This window comes from Pinus tabuliformis, chromosome Q, assembly GCF_031772625.1.
Source record: "Pinus tabuliformis cultivar Carrire ecotype Pingquan chromosome Q, CPIR1, whole genome shotgun sequence".
In the NCBI taxonomy this organism is placed as follows: Eukaryota; Viridiplantae; Streptophyta; class Pinopsida; order Pinales; family Pinaceae; genus Pinus; species Pinus tabuliformis.
This window is the reverse complement of record NC_142296.1, coordinates 137,515,568-137,533,872: the sequence shown is the minus strand read 5'-3', so window position 1 is coordinate 137,533,872 and position 18,305 is coordinate 137,515,568. Positions and strand designations below refer to the sequence as shown.

The 18,305-nt window shown below is 39.9% G+C and overlaps 1 protein-coding gene across 3 annotated transcripts in view; it reads left to right on the top strand.

Annotated features, from left to right (window-relative positions):
• Positions 1 to 18,305, top strand: part of LOC149218635 (uncharacterized) — a 339,705-nt gene that overhangs the window by 174,719 nt on the left and 146,681 nt on the right. The window lies entirely within an intron of this gene.

Here is an 18,305-nt window from a genome sequence, read left to right as displayed (position 1 = left end):
GCCAGCTCTGGGTAGAGAGAGGCTGATGTAGTCCAGAAAGGCAGGCGTTGGGGTTTCTGGGGTAGATTGGAGCTGCTGGAGGGTTTGTCCGGGGTTTTAGCCGAGATATTTGTCTCAGACTGAGAGGTACTACTGCCAAGGGCATTCTCTGTTGGGTAAGCCAGATTTGGCACCCAGATTGTACTATGAAATTGCTTAATAAGAAAACCCTGAGATAGCTGCATCGGTTTTCCCGCATTGGGTTTTTCCGGGGACATTGGTCCAAAAATAACAGTGTCATTTTGTGTGCTTGTTTCTGTTTCCTTGAGTTGATGATCTGTAATATGTTGAGCATGCACTAGTGTTTGTTTTCAATATTTACATTGTAAATAACTTGTTAAGTAACGAAACAAGTAGGTAGAAATAAATCAGTAAAGTGCATGGAAGGTTTCTAACTGGTAGACTTAGAAACTTCAACAGCATCTCAAGAATATTTGCCATCTCGGTCAATGCCATATTGACATCAATGAAAACCTTGATTAACAATCTCCCCCTTTGTCATTGATGGCAATATTCTTGCCCTTCCAACATTCTCTCCCCCTTTTATATCAATGGAAAACGGGGTGCCCAAGTACTTCCCCTGTAATAGTAGTTCTTCATAGGTATGTTACTACCCCTTTCATGGTGCTCTTTCATCTGGCAATAGGGGGATCATATTCTTCAATGGAGTTTCTCTCGAGAGAAGATATATCAAAGGATGATTGTCCATGTATGACTCATCAAGGATTTCATAGGGCCCATTTATGGATAGCTTCTCCAAGAATGCTCAAGAATCACAAACTCCCCCTAATTGTATGCATGGTCTCCTTTTTGGCAGAGTGTCACCATCAAATATTTGGAATATCAAGGATGACTTCATCAAATCAACAATGTGTTGTTGGCTAGAGTGTCTAAGAGACTTTCAGATCCAATTTGCTTCTTTCTCCATATTTGTGTAACTTTCTTTTTTGGCTTGGTTGTCATGATTCTAGCTTGTGTAGGGACCCAAGTCAAGTTACAATCACGTGCCATATGTCCAATGTTATGGCAATTGAAGCACTCCATCTTGTTTATGAATGAGTAATCATGACTTCTTGCAAAATTTCTTCTAGGAGATTGACGGGGACCATTATATTTGTCTTTGTGATATGTCCTACAATATTTTGGCATGTGCCCAAAGTTTGTACAAGAATAACAATAACCAAGAAATATACTTTGTGACCTGGGAGATGAAGATTTCCTTGATGTACTTCTGAAGTCTTTTTGCCTTGGGATTCTTTCATGATATTCATTACCTTTTGTATTCTTGACACCATCTGGAAGTCTCCTTGGAGTAGAATTTCTTCCATAGTTGTCTTGACTCTTCTCCTTGCCTTTGCTGAAACTGGGAGCATCAACACTTCTTTCTGGCTTCCTCACATCCTTGCAATTTGAAGCATTATCATTCTAGCGTGAGGATTCACTTGCATAACCAAGACCTTATTTATCAAGGGGACACTGTTGATGACTTAGGATGTCATCTAGGGTTTGAGAACGTTTCAGGTTTTTATTTAGCAAGTCAACTTCCTTTTTAAGAAAGACAATTTCTTCCTTCATTTTCTTGCATTCTTCATCCTTCTTTGATAGAATGATCTCCATTTCTTCCTTCATCTTGGTTGCTTCACATGATTGGGCCTTAAGAGAAGTGATTTCTAATCTTAACTTGGTGATGTCATCATCCTTTTCTTCTAGTTGGCACATCATGGTGTTTCTCTCCTTTTCTACTTCATCAACTTGTCCTTCTATGAATGCTAAAGATTCCATCACCTTCTCAGCTCCTTGTGCTTGATTCCTTGCTTCTTCTAGTTGAGATCTAAGAGAGGAGACCTCTTCCTTGTATTGACCAATCTCTGCTTCAAGTTTGTTCAAGTTCTTGAGTCTTTGTTCAAGGTGGCTTGACAAAGTTTCTTCCCTTTTCTTTGCCTTATCCAATTGATTTGTCATGGATATGACTTCTTCATGATGCTTTCTTTTGTTTTGATGAAATTCCTCCTTAAGTTTGGTGAGCTCCTCATCTCTTTCTTGTACTTGAAGCTTGAAAAGGTCAACTTCCTTCCTTGTCTTGTCTTAGTCACCATCTTGCGCTTTCTTCTTAAATTCTCCATTTTCCTTTTTCAAACTGTTAATCTCTTCCATGGCAACGATAAGTTTAGTCAAGAGATCTTCTTCAAAGTCTTCTTTTCTTTCTTCTTCTTCTTCTTCTAGGTCTTCTTTGGCCTTGATGTCATCATTCTTATTTTCAGCTTCCTTGATGGGTTCTGGATTTCCTTCTTGCTTTCCATCATCTTCTTGACTAGAGGTCATGGTCAATGCTCCTTTTGAGTGAAGATCATGAAGTTTGTTCCACATATCTTTCGTTGACGAACATTTTTCCAAATTGGCCTTTATAGAATTTGGTAGCCCATTCAAAATTGTCTTCATTGCTCTTGTATTGTACTCCTTGGATTCACTGTCCATCGTGCTATCAATAATCACTGATTCCCATACTCCAACGCCTTGAGCCATTAAGAAATTTCTCATTCTTACCTTCCATACATCAAAGTTTCCATTGAACATTGGAACTTTCCCAATTTGATTGTCTTCAGTTTTCACGGTTGAGGAAGAGACATCTTTAGGAGGATTGGAGGCTTTCTTCCTTGGCTTTGCCATTTGTGTTCTAAGGATCTACCTTCAAGCTGTTAGGCTTTGAGTGAAGGTACTGGCTCTGATTCCAATTGTTGGAAATACTGAGAAGGGGTGTGAATCAATATTTCTTTTCAATTGTTACTTTTACCAGTTAGATCACTTATATTTAGAACACAAAATGAACAATAAGAATAAATGCTTTTATTAATTTTTTCTTTACAATAAATCAAGTACAATATATGTAGGGCTCCAACCCTAGATGAAGACACCGATCTTCAATCTCCCAGGCTCCAACCTGTATTTGCCAAGCACCGACTTGGACTTCCAAGGCTCCAACCTTGTCAATTTTGAGGCACCAACCTCAAGGGCTCCAATCCTATATCTAGTTCAGGCTCTGACCTGGTTTCTTGAGGACTTTGATCCTCTAGGGCTCCAACCCTACCCTCCAAGGCATCAACCTTGTCTTTTCGAGGCTCCAACCTCTTGGGCTCCAACCGTTACTTTACTTCGTCAAGATGTATTTGGTTATACTTCACGGCGCCCAACGTTTTCTTCAACGAGCCCTGTCAATCTTTAGCTATCCTTTCACTTTAGTCTCCACGTCTCGTCATCAATGACAACCTTGTTCTTCACATGAAGGTGTCACCACTGCTCTTCATGTTACCCAAACAAAACTTCTTCAAGGTCACCTCATGATGGCTTCAATGTATCAAGGTCTTCAACGATCTTCACAAATCTTCAATATGCTGCTTCACAAAGTTCTCCAACTCTGCCTTATTTTGTTCTCAAGAGAAGACTTCAACAAGTTGTTTTTGTCCAATCGCAATAAATCAACACTTCGACCACAACAACTGTGACAACTTTGACCACTACAACTACGACAAGTACGACAATCTCGACCACGGTAGGTTCAACCATGACAACTACGACAACTTCAACTACGACAACTGCGACAACTTTGACCACGACAACTACGACAACTTCGACCACGGTAGCTTCAACCACGACAACTACGACAACTTCAACTATGGCAGCTGCGACCACGTCAACTACGATAGCTTCGACCACGACAACTACGACAACTTCGACCATGGAAACTACGATAGCTTCGACCACGGCAACTACGACAACTTCGACCATGGAAACTACGACAACTTCGTCCACGACTTCCTTAAAAAGTTGTTGAAATAGTAAACTTCAATGTCCTCCTCGACCTCTTATTTGCTCTTGTAATTCTTGTTTGAATTCTGTGCTCAATCTTAGAAAATCTCACTGAAATTTGATGGCTAGAATGAGGAGACAGACTTATATTTATACTAGTTTTGCGTTAAGGTGAGGAGACACGTCACTTGGATGAGAGGCCAAGTTGCATGAGTCAACTCATGTTGGCTTGCATTAAAATATATATTTCTCAACTTAAAAATTCATTTTCTCAGCAACCACTAGGAGTTTCATGGCAAGTAAGGGCTCATTAGAAAGAGGGAAAAATCCTCTTTAAGATGGTCTAGGCCCCATTGAGAAAAGATGCCTCTAAGGTGGCAAAAATATTTTTTCTTTGTGACTGCCCTTCAATTTTATGCATAAAAAGTTTGGGACAACATGAGGAATGTTTGGGACAGTATGACTTCTCCATTGTTTGGCTTCTTCATCACCATAAGATTATATAGGACATCCATGTCATCATGATAGTAGCCAACAATGAGTGTATCATCCTGTGTCATCATATAATGGTGCAATGATATGTCATAGGTAGCATCATTAGGAAAGTTCCAAGGTAGTCTTCCAACCATCAAATGAGATCTTCCACGTCATCGTCTAGTCTTCCAACCATGTTATCAAGACCTCATCAAGTGTGGCCATTCATCAAGTGTAGTCCTCCATATGTCATCAAGGGTTAAGGTCTAGATCATCAAATAAGGCATGTGATTGGCATTTGGCACTTGGCACTTCTCAAGACTTCTTCAATAGTGGCTTGACATATTAATTGATGGCATCCTTGTCAAATAAGAGTCATGACATCATCATCTGGAACCAGGCATCTCAAGAATATTTGGCATCTCGGCCAATGCCATATTGACATTAATGAAAACCTTGATTAACAGTTAGTTTTTGGTAGCATCGGAAGTGCTCTAGATTGTATTTTATTAAAATAATTAATATTTTTAATGGAGTTATGATCCAAAATGGGTCTTGTAGTTTAAGTCGAAATTTTGCTTAGCGACCAAGATGGTCCCATGTAGCAATTTGTTATCGACTTGTGCAGAAAATGGACAATCATAGATCATCCCGAAAACAACATCATGTTGAAGTGTCCGTCGTTTTGAGTCCGACACTTCTTACGGTTTTTCATTTGGACTCCGGGTGATGGAGAAATCATCCGACGAAATTGAGGTGTTGAAGAAGGCCTTGTTGACTATGTGACTTGTTGCAGTTCAAAGGCACAAACTTCATCCTTAGGTTCTTGCAAAAAGAACAATGGTAAGAAATAGATGTTGATTAATGGGTTTGACACATTTCTATATTTGGCAAGTTAAGGGTCAAATTATGTTCATGATGTCAAAACATCACCATGTAAGATGCGAACCTATGGTTTTAATACTATGATGTATTACAAAATTGGGGCATGTCGCTATGGTCCAAAACCTAAGGTGAAAGGCATTAAAGGTGGGCGCATTATTAAAACATGTGAAGCTAAGGTAAAAGTGGCAATGGCCATGAGCGCAAAGTAAATCCAATGGTGGATTATTAATTAACTATTTATGTCGCATTCTCAAAACCATGAATCTAAAGTTCTAAGGCATCGATCATGTATGATGTATTATAGTGATGCATTAAAACTATATCGGAACGAATCAAATGATTATGGTAAGGTTTGGAGTGGATATGATGTGGCGTATATAAGCTATGTATCAAACCTACGACATACCAACCAAAAGCCAATTCGAATATCGTTACACCGGGCCAACAAAGCGGAGGTCAGCTACAGTTCAGCAAGTAGTTAAGTTGTTCGAGACCGCCAAAAGGTGGATATATTCCAAGCACCAAATCATCGATGTTTACATCGGCATCGTCAGATAAGGCAGCATGATTGCATGGACAGGGATCTAGCAGGATTGGAAGCACCAGAACTTGTGTGACTGTGCTGGAGATAATGCGATGAAGGTTAACGAAAATGCCGAATGTACCAAGTCTACTATGCCATCATCGTCGGGAGGTAAGCCCCATCGAAGCCACAGGTTAGCAGACAGTTGTCGCACAACTCAGAGGTGATAAAGTAAGCTTACAAAGCTGGAGGGTGATGTGTTACGATTGACCACCGAGTCAGCTAACCGTCGGAGGTGGCACCGTGGAGCATGTTGAGACTGCCACGAAGGCAACATGACAGAGCACTTCTCGGACCTGCAACAAACTCACAAAACCGGCGCCAATGCTTATGTCACCGCCACAAGGTTTCCGTCCTGTGTACTGTCGGAACTGGCAGAGTATTCAGGTGTGGAGGTATCTGTGGCATTGTTGGATTGCCATGGGAGCACGACCACTAGAATAAGTTGCACGCTGTCAAAACCATCAGGTTTCGGTCCAATGGGACTCACTGCAACACGGAATGGAGGTTACAACTAATGCCGCGAGGAGTGACATAACCTATCGGGCCATGGGAAGTGCGCCATGATATATGACAGTTTGAAACAATATTGTTGACTCCACCAAACGCGCTATGCATCAAATAAAACTTAGGATAAGGGTTTGATAAAATGCATTCATGCGCCATAGTAATTAGAACTTAGGGTTAAGTTGATAAAGGCAGTCCAATGTTTTATTAACATATGGTTTGTCATAAAAAGTCCGAGAATTATCATTTGACCCATGCGAATTTGTTATATAGTTGAAACTATAAAAACATCGAGCCATTGCATTGGTCAGTTGCTAAGTTGTTAAACAAGTTATGCTAAATGTAGCATTTCCCATCCTATAAATAATTCGAATGTTTAAAACATAAACACACTTGTGGAGATCACATGTGCAGTGTGCGAGTCCTCCTTTCAAAGTTTTAGAGTTCTCAATCATTAAGAGAGTTCAGAGCTCTACTTGGCGTAGATTGGTCATCTTGAAGCCAAATTGGGTGCGGAGACAGGCAACGGAAAGACAATTCAGAGAGCCATCTTAACACAACATTCGATGGTGCCTGCGTGCATTAGTTGGGTCAATTTGTGTGTAAAGAAATCAGCCATAGTTTTTCCTATTCAACGCTTGTTGTGGTAAGCTTGTTGTTGTAAGTTGGTCATCGGAAAGCTGAGTCAAAGAATTTTCATTGGACAGAGCCAATCGTGTCAAAGGACACAAATTAGTTGGATTCTCTTTGTAAGAAAATTTGTTAGTGCCTTCCTAATACAGTGGATGCTCAATTAAAAGCGGACTCGGAGACGTAGTCCAGGAGGGACGAACTCCGTCAACAAACTGAGTTGCATCTTTTTAACTGCTGCTTATGCGTCTTTTACTTTAATGGTTTAAAGTATAGTGTTTGTTTAAATTTTCTTGTGCATTTTTATTGAGCAATCGTCTACCAGTTCCCTTTTTTTTAGCCTCACACACATTGAGAGAACGATATAAATTTTCCCCATTTTAGATCAAGTTCCTAAGTCTAAACTTAGGGAAATTAAAATATTAATGGGTATTAATTAAAATATGGGTGAGAATGATCTAGAAGGAAGATCAAGTCATGTTTTAATCTTAGTCGTTGATTAGAGACTTAATCTCGGCCGTTGAACACTCAACAGGAAAAGTATAAAATGGAGGCTTGGGGTTTATTTGGAAATACACATAGAGAGAGAGAATTGATCTGGAGTTCGATTTCTGGGACTAGGAAGCTGAGAAATTCAAACTAAGTGATCATTCAACAGCAGAGGGGCAGTGAGAATCCAGAAGGACTTTCCGAAGAATATTGATAGAGAAGCGGAGAGAGCTTGTAGAGAGGCAGCGCAAAAGCCGGAAGAGCTGATGCTGGGCCAGTCTGGGCCCACGCAGTCCAGATGCAGAGCTAGAAGGGCCAGTGAAGAACAAAAAAGTTGTCTGTGACGCAAAATCCAGAACTGCCGGAATAGTCGGAACTGCTGGAACAGCCGGGAGAGCTGGCGCAGAGGGCAGAGAAGCTGACGCAGGGTTGACATAGAGCCTACGCATTGTCAGCGCAGAAATAGCTGGGGTTAGCAAGTCTTGTGCTGGATTAGGGGAATTCTGCCAGGTGAAGTGAGGTAAAACTCACTCAGGTTTTCCGCTAGTATTTTTCTCTGTAAAGGATTGCTAGATGAACATCCTAGATTTGTATTCAGATATTTCTCCTGCATAATAATAAACCCTCAGAACTGTTGAACCGGTTTTATCGCATTGGGTTTTTCTGGGGACTATTGTGTCCAAAAATAAGTGTGTCCTATGTATCTTGTTCTTTGCTCTATTTTCTGTTTCATAAGATCAAATATTTAATTAGTGTTAAGAAGAATAATTTGATGAATGTAATTTAAAAATCAAGTAGGTGAAGTAGATTCATATTTGCTGCAGTAGGGGTTCCTTCTAGTCTAGGAATTTTCACAACCTTCACATCAGTTTCAGCCTAAAAGTCTTGGTTTTCTCCCTTTGGAGTTTATACTTATATCTGGTGTCCTCGTGTTTATTCTTGCGTGTTGTGTGAATGTTTTGAATTCTTGATAAATAAATCTGCAAATTTCTCTCCTTTGACACTTGCAAATGGAATTCAATAATAATCGAGCCCAAACATGTAACATTAACTGGATAAGAAGAAGAACAAGTTGAGCAAAAATAAAGAATTTTGAATTAGGATTCAACCCCCCCCTCTAAGTAATTCACAATCATAAATATCACCTAGAATAATATCTCCAAGCAAAAGTATCCTCCAATAGCAACTCACATCTCAATAAGATCACATTATTCCCAAGTAGAGAAAAAGAGAACTAGTTCGCAATCTCTTTTGGAGAGGCTGAATTCAATGTGTTTGATGATGAAATGCGAAGTGGGGGGGCGGGGGGACTCTATTTATATGAGCCTTTTCGCTCTTGGGCGGGCGGGGGGACTCTATTTATATGAGCCTTTTCGCTCTTACTTTACAAATAAATTGACTAAGAAGCCCTATTAACAAATTCATTTTGAGTGTTCCACAAGAAAGAGGTTAGAAACCAACCTCATAGCTCGAAAAAAAGACAAAATTGCCATAAGTCTCACATGCGTGGGAATGAATGATCCAAAAGTTTGATGTCACTCTCCAAAAGAGCTAAATAAGCCATGAAAATGTGAGATAAGGGCTAATGGGTGCTCCATACTCCAAGAAGTGTCCCGAGGATCATGTGCAAGACATTAAAAGTCACTCCATGCCAACACATCATGCCCAAAGGTGGCCTATGTCACCTTCAAAGGAGGAAAGGGGGTGACGTGACACTAAATGGCTCATGTGTTGGTGCTCCAAGGTGATGTACACGCCCTCCATTGTCATCTCAAGGATGACCATCATCATCTAGGCTCTGGATCAAGTGATGCCTATTAAATGTTGTTAAGGCTAGCTTGGGGGAATCCTAGGTCCCCTAAGCACATCATCAATATCTCCAACACTAAGCATAATGGGCTCAACATTTCAACATTTGGGGGTCCCTCAAGCATCGCATGAAGTAATCAAATAGCCCAACACTCTTCTTTGGGCAGACAATGTTGAAGCCTGAAAGTCAATCTCTTTCTGTTTGCATTGGATATACTAACTCTATTGCTTTGTTGAGGAGGTGGGGCAATCATCTCAAGAAACCTCTGCGACTGTGATGTGGACCACCTAACAAATCCTCCTTTAGATCAATTGTAAATCAACAATATTAGGTAACTAAAATCATGGATACATCATAGCGGGTCATACTTATTGTTAGGGGCACAACTAATACTTCACACAAAGATCACCTTCAAATATCTAAATAGACCGAGTCCCATATAAGTGTTCCCTATCTTATGTTAGAGAAGGCTATATGGATAACCCTATTACATGTTTCCAATTCCCAAGGCGAAGTGATAGGTCCCAGGTTAACCCATCAATCTATAGGTGTAGGAGTAGATGGTAGTGTGGAGGCGGCATGACTTTAGGGCAAGGTGCCATAACCAAGTGACCAACTAATGTTGATCCAACATCTCGAGTGTATAGATGTAAGCAGGGAGCAATCAGGGAGGCATGGGTTACCCTTTCGTCACCCTGCTTTTTCCACCCCTTAGGTGCACCTTTTACTTCTTTATGATAATGATTTGAAATGGGTGCATAACTGAGGAGTCCAAGCAGGCTGAGGAAAGGTACACCTTTTACTTCTTTATGATAAAGCTTTGAAATGGGTGCATAACTGAGGAGCCCAAGCTTTCAATTAAGAGATTTAGCAAATGGGGTTCTCCACCTAGTTGTCGTCTTCCACGTAACTATGTAGTTCCTTAATGGCAAAAGACGTTAGTCTTAGGATAATTTTACTCATCAATAATTAGAATTAAATAATGCTCGATATGTATAACAAGAAAGAAAAATAGAAGAAAAATCATTCTACCAACGCACAAGAAATTGTACAAGGGTTTGTAATGAAAATGAGCTCTTTGTTTGTGATAACATTTGTCTCAAATGAATAACAACAATTTACAAGTGACGAAAGGCTAGCCTTTATAGAAAAAATTATAATGGCTAGTTAATGTATAGCTAATGACTAGTTTGACTCTTCATCAAAAAATACTTACTAGTCATTCACAAGTTGGAGACTTAGTAAATTAATTTATAAAATATTACAATATGATTTTTAATTCACTCACTAGGGGGTGGACTTGAACAGATTTCTACAATTTAGTTCAAGATTGCCTTTGCTTATTGCCCATTTCTCAACTAATTGGTCTAGTAGGTCAGTAACAACTAGTTAGACGTTGTAACAAGTAGGTGACTTCACCGAGTATTTTTTATTTGACTTTTCCCTTTAGTAATTTGACTCAGGCACATAAATGTTGGATCTCCAACACCCTTGACTTTATATAAGTTATTGTGTTTGGGTATGCTAAAATTGGCCTAGATTTGAACTATCTCTAGAAGTCTTCATATCTTGCAAAACATTGCAACACTATCTCTTGCTTGCCACATCATCATGCCCCGTTGGATCTTTAACGCCCATGGGAATTTGGAGAAATTCAGAGATGGGTTTTGTTGCTATCATTTTGTAGACCAATTTTGACATATTACACGTCAAATTTTGTCAAGGTTTTTCCTTGTTAAGGCTCATGGAAACTTGTCCTACCACATCATCACACCCAAGTGAGTGAACTCTAACGCTCTTGAGGATTTGCAAAATCTGAAACACGGGTTTTGTTCCTCTTGATACCTGCCAAAATTGGGTGACCCCATAGGATATTTTTTTCCCATGCTTGGCCTCCAGCTGGCCAACCAGTAGCCCCTGACACCCACCACTAGCCGATGATGTGCCATTATTCATCTCTGCAACTTGCGTCAGTCGTATGACTTCTCACCCATTTCGCAGGAACACTTGAACAAAGGTGAGCTTCCGATCAAAAGGTTCTTTATTCATTTTGCAAATAGGTGCTTATGCTTGTTTGTACTTCGCGCTTTTAGCGTGGATTATGGGGTTACCTTAAATAAGGAGGGGTTTTGACCGTGATCTTGTTCCCTCACCTTAAATGGGGGGTTAATCTTCAACCCTATTCCAGTGGTACCTTCCCTAATGGCCCAACGGGTGTAGGAGGGGCGCTACTTGGGAAGTGTTGATTGAGATAGTGTGTTCCATCTATCTCGATTCCATGCTTACCGTTTTACATCTTACATGGAAAGCCCTATATTACAACTCCATTCTTCGGGTTTAATTGACCATTGGTTCTATGGGATTTGGTACCCATACATCCTCATACCTAGGTAGGACCTAGAACTTGGCCTTGGGAGGTTGATGCAGCTAAAAGAAAAAGAAAAAGCATATATTGGCCACAAGAAAAATAAAAGAAAGAATATTAAAATGCAAAATATGGTTGGGACATACACATTAGCACATGGGCAAAAGCCTAGCATGAGCTCTACCTCACTCCTTATGGTCATCACCTGATTCTTAAGCACCATATTCCTCCTATACATAAATAAAAATAACCCAATGGGCAATGAGCTACCTCATCATTGAGGGGTAATACAACTGCTATACATCATACAAAGTAAGCTCTAACCCTTTGAGCTACGTGTAGTAATACAAAGAAAAATAAAGGAAAATTAAAAGACACACAAGAGGGGTGGGACAACAAAGGCCATGTTGGTAACTCATGCATCCATAATTGCTCCCTCCTCGCATCTATACACATGATGTGGATCCCCACCATGCTGGTCCCTTTGACCATGGCACTTGGCCATGAAGTCTTCTCCCCTTCATTACCATCATTGTTCACATAACACCTATTGATTGAAGGGTGGATTGAGGAAATGTCACTTCCCCTTAGGGGCTGGAAACACCTAATAGGGTTGTCCTTTAGCCACTCCTACCTAGGGAGGTAACACCATTGCGAGGTCAAGGCCCCATATTTGGAAGGGAAGCCTTGTTTGAAGTGTCAAAAAGCCCTTTACATTAAAACTTGGCCCACTGAGATGCAAAAATGATTATTGTACTTGATGATTTGTTGCTTGTTAGACTTTGTGATGTGATTGTTAGGTGGTTCCACAACCATGACTTGGGCAACTTAACTGAGGCTAGGCCTCCAGAGAAGCATATTGACACCCATAAGTGAAGCGTTAAGAGCCATGGGACTCCAAGCAATAGTAGAGCATCATACACACCCTTTGACACCTCTGGCACCAACAACATTCTAGCACTTTGCCCTACATTTGATGACTTTTTGGGATGATGCAGTTGGACCCAACATGCCCCCAAGTGACTTAGCAATTCATGAGGGATGGTAGTCGATTTAAGGCCCAAATGAGGATGGTATCACACCTTGAGACATGGGAGGGCTAGCACTACCTTGGAAGCCTTCAACGTTGGAACAGAGATAGGCACTATGGTCCTTTGGAGACCTATTAGGCCACCTAGTTTGCCCCAAGATGAATTTAGGGGTCCACAAATGGATATTGCCAGAACTCTAAGGGCCAACCATTAGAGGGTGATTTTAGAGAGCTTCTACACCAAGTTTGGCACCTAGAAGCACCAACGCATGTCCTAGAAGGCCTAATGCATGGATGGCATCAGAATATCTTTTCCTATGACTCACACCTGTGGGAAAATTCTTATGTTTATTGTCTAAGCTAGTGGGTCGACTTGTGACCCAATTCATCATTGTGACATAACTTGTTGTCCTAGGGGCTTTTAGGCTAAAATAGTTGTTATTCCTTCTCATATAAATAGAGGAGAGGACTATTGTATTTGTCATCATCACTTGGACTTGGATATTTCAGCCTCTTGAGAATTGTAGTCTCTTTGCCTTGCGGAGGAAATTGGATCTATGAATGCATTTTGATATTTGGAGCTACTCGCTTGTATGTGGAGCTATTGTCTTGGCTCAATAGATGGAATTTCATGCATGTTACGTTGTAAGTGAGTATTTTGTTGGATACATATTTTCTTTATTTATAATGTATGGAATATATTAAATCAAGGGTTTTCTATTGTGCCCTAATATATTGAAAATTTGTTTGATAGACTCTAGATATCATTGTTACATACATTACTCATGAATAACACGTGAATGATAATCCTACTGGTGAACTTTGACTAGCTCTCCCACACAACTCCTTGATCCATTACATAGGTAATTGCTAGAGGTTTTGATGCTAGGGCATCAATTATCCTTCCTCCTTAGCAACTTTTAGCTATCCAATCAACTCATAGACTCCATCCTCCCAAGGAGTAAGGCACTGGTGGCCTACCCTTTTGGTGATCAAATTCAGTTTTCATCCATAAATTTTCTCTTTTTCTCTAGACCTAAATCAACCCCTTCAAGACCAAGCATCCAAGCTAGGACTTGGTGCAAATTTCTAGGCAAGGAAGATTTATGGGATTTGAGAGTCTAAATGCCATGGTATAGTTGGTTGCCTAAAAATCAACCCTCTCGGAAGGCATTCACTTCAATTTATCCATAAAATTTCATGCCATAGTTGTTTGCACTAAGTAAACCCTAGTTTGGTGTTGCTTCAACATAGGAACATATTTGAGGGTTTCATGTGCCTTTGTCTTGTTGAAAATCATTGTTGGAAACCCTTTCTCCTTGCCTTGGCCTTTAGCCATCCCAACACTTAACTTACTAATCAAGCCCTAGGTCTCGTGCCTCATAAATTCGACCTCTCTTGGAAAAGCAATTTGCCTCCATTTGGTAATTGGAACCTTGTACTTAAGTTGACCTTTTTCCTTAGAAGCCTATTTGTCGTCATATACCTTCATACTTAATATCCTTCATAAGTGACCTCATTCAAGGACTTCTCCCATTGGTGAAAGTCCATAAAGAATAGGGGGTTTTGGCTGTGGTGATAGTGGGCCAGTACACCATCGTTGTCTCTTGGTCTAGTAATAGCCTTGTAGGGTACCTTGCCTCCAAGGCCTGCTGGATATTGCAACAACACCTCTCATTGGGTAGACCGCTTTTGATGTAATGCATGCCACAAAAATCCTAATGCTGCCCTTGTTTTGCCCCTTGGAAACTTTTTCTGACATGTTGACCAAGTTTGACCAAACTGTAACTAGCCACTGGATGCATCAATTTGAAATATATCATGTAGCATATAATCCTTTCATCATGCTCTACAATCTGAGATTGGGTTCACTTTTGGACCATCGGGACCATTTTGCATTTGGAACCATGAATTGCCTTTGTAAATGTGAAAGTTGTCATATGATACTGCTATGTTGTGAGAGCTATCTTGAAGAATATTGCGCCAAGGCCAAGGGCACGTACAAATTCAATAGACTAACCATGTGGTATGACATAGGTGCACCTTGACGCATGTTGGATTGGCATGGTGGTGCTACTCCACATCTACAATGTTTGGCAATATGGATCCTCTCATAGGTGGAAAACACTTACTTCTACAAAGAGGGGTTAGAGTACCTATAGTTTCATCCTCAATGTCAAAAGACTTGATGGTTTGGGAAAAAATCCAGAGGAGGATAATTTGGGGGATGGAGTGTTGTATTTAGAGCAATTGGAGTATGCTCTTGTCCACGATGTTGTTGATCGCGTTGAGATGTCACCCCTGTCCAATGCAATGGTTCCTATGTTCAAGTCTTCAATAGCGGTAGCAGGGGCTTCATCTTTAGTTCCACAACTACCGACTGCTTCACTGCCACTAGGTGGAGGCCCGCATAGTGGTCGTGGTGAAGGAGAAGAGATTAGTAGATAGATTCACAATGCACTAGTTTATTTTTCAGTCTATATATGATAGGTTAGAGTCTTAGATTTAGTGTTGTGAATTTATATTTTTTTGTCATCCTACTTCAAGGTGCAGATGGCAGTGCCCTATTTTGTGAACATTACTATTTGGTCATGTTGATAGTTGCTAGATAAGTTATTTAAATGTTTTAACTTTTAATGGCTTGCTTTCTATTATATACTTAAAAATTTGATACTTTCTACCTTCTACTATATGTGATATGCTTAAAACTTTGATGTTTGTAACTGATAAAATCTAGATGGTTGTTGCTCGAGTAATTAATCATTAATGTACTATGGATGCCATTTCTATCTTGATTTGTGTACAAATATGCATGTTTTCTTATCTTCTGCAACTAATTTGGCATTTTGGATGTTTTTTCTTGACTATATATCTAAGTCACCTGACACGAGGATTCGGGATTCTACGGATACAAGGATTCAAGTGTCGGATATGGACACGTTGACCCCTAGGAATATGACACTTTCGGATAGGTTATATATATATACATATATGTTTAAAAAATTAGATATTTCTTACACAAATTCTCATTCATGATACAAATTCATTGATTCAAACGTAGATCTTCATCTAGATGTAAGTTTTACAAAGTAACATTATGCATACACAATTACAAATACAATTGTGACATAATTGATAAATGATAAATTATAATACATATTCAATTCATCAATGATCCAATAGGAGAAATACAAGATATGAAGATAAAGATACTGTAGTTTTCTCATTAAGTCATCAAAATCAAAATGTGTCACTGTTTACATAGGTAGTGCAATGCCAATGGCAAATAGAAATAGCAAATACAAAACAACTACAACTACAAGTCTACAAGTATACAAATCTCAAGGCAGTACGTAGCTCATGACTCATGAGTCATCAATCCTCATAGTCATCATCAAAATCAGCATCATTGTCCTCATCATCATGGTCACCACTGCTCTCCTCTACTGCCTCCTCCTCCTCTGTATCCAAAGTCATCTTTGCATCTGCAAAAACTGCCTTTATAAATTGCCTTTTGACATCCCTTTTTCTGGATTCGAATCTGAAAATCGAGATTCGTCGTGTCCGATCGGGACACGATTCGGATTCGATCGTGTCCCAATTGGACAAGATGAATCCTGATTTTCGGATTCGAATCTGCCCGAATCATGTCCAATTCGCCGGATTCGGGACACGACAGGCTTGGGGGATGAATCCGGTTTCATATATATATATATGATGCACAGAACTTCAAAGAACTCGACGTTTCGGGCCGTATTCGTATAGGAAACTCCAAATCTTGGCCAAAATGCAACCATCATGTAATCATCTATTAGAGTTAATATAGACTTGTTTTTCCTTTTAAATAGTCATCGATGGGTCTTATTTCCTTTTTTCTTGCAAGATAATGTGTTGTTCACTTATGTATATATATATATATATATATTTTTTTATATATACATATATGACATTTTGGTTGACATTTCCATTTTTGGGAGGTGACGTTTCTAAATGTACCCATTTCGGAAACTCCGAAACGTTTTGGTGTTTCGTGCAACTTATATATATATATTTATATATATATATATATCTATATATATATGCTTCCAAGATGCTTTTCCTCCAAAGTTTTTGGAAAATGATGCTTCTGACGCTTCACTTCGAAAGAATGCACCCGCTTCATCCCCGCTTTATGCAACATTGATTCATAGATATAATTTGTAGAGAGCACTAGGTTGGCATTGCTCGAGGGGATCCCGTCCCCTTGAGTCGTCATTGTTAACCCCGATTTGCTGCCTTGCAAATCTAGAGGGTTGAGGACTAGTACATTTCATTAGGCTGGAGGTTCAGAGATATATTTAGAGACAACTTTGCTTGAGCTAGGGGTTGGTTCCCATGGAGTTCAACTATAGGATTGGTGTAGTGATGTTATGGTTTTTCAGATACATATTTGCACATATTTTCATCAGAGTGGGGAGAGTTGTTGTTTATAGTAGGGTCTGGATGCATGGATGAGCTGGAGTGAAGTGGCAAGTCATATGAATTAGTCTGGGTGTGTGTAAGGTTAAAAAGAGCTGATATACCATGGTTGAGGCACCTTAAAGTGAGATTAGACAGAATCATCATGTAATTAAAGGAGAACTAGGAAAATGTTTGGATCTAAATGTCATGACCAAGCGATCTCATGCAAGCTGGAACATACCACATGACTGATGGGTTGCTCTAGGACTGTTACCCTTGAAGGGGCAACATTAACAATTAAAAAGCTTGAGTGGTTGAGATGGTGGTTTGCTATCCCATCTACCCGGGTTCAAGTCTCCAGAGACACCCATGGCCTGTCATAGTAAGGGTGGAAGGATAGGTGTCCTGCTGGAGTCTGGGATACCGACTCTAGTTTCTGGTGGTCTCTGGACGTCTCGGTCCTAGGATGAACTATGAGTTTCCAATATATGTGGCTTGCAGGGCTGTTGGATATATTTGGGGAGGTTGCTAGTTCCCCATCAAATTTTATTTTGAAAACAAAATTATAAAAGTAAACTTCTGAAGAAGTTCCTCTTCTCCATAGTTCTAGGACTGCAACATCTAGACACCACCGGAAACTGGAGTCTGGATCCCAGGCTCCAGCAGGATGCCTATGTTTCCAGCGTTACTATGACGGGCCATGGGTGTCATTGGAGACTTGAACTCGGGTGGATGGGATGGCAAACCACCACCTCAATCACTCTAGCTTATTAATTGTTAATGTTGCCCCTTCAAGGGTAAAACTTCTGAAGAAGTTTCTCTTCTCCATAGTTCTAGGACCATACAGCTAGTTCATTAACCTGTCTCATCACCATTTTAAAGCTATAATTCCTGAGTTCCAAGTTGACTTTCTTGACCACTGTTGACTGTGTTTATCTATTTCCATTGTTTGACTCTAAACAGAGCTGTTTTCCTTAGTACTTGCCGATTTTACTTCCTTTATCTTCTACAATGATCAAAATTTCGTCTTCATTGGGGTTATCAACTTTACTGGTCTTTGAAAGGTCTTCTGGTGGGACTTGGGCTCTTTCCAGGTAGTAAATTTTCATCCTATTTCCTTGCATTCCATTTCAACTCTGAAATAAGAAGGCCATTTTGTTTTAATTTTGATAAGTATCTTTATCCAGAGCAGTTGCTGGATTTTTCTCGCAGCAATTATGCTTTGCCACTGTATTGTTGATGTACAAAT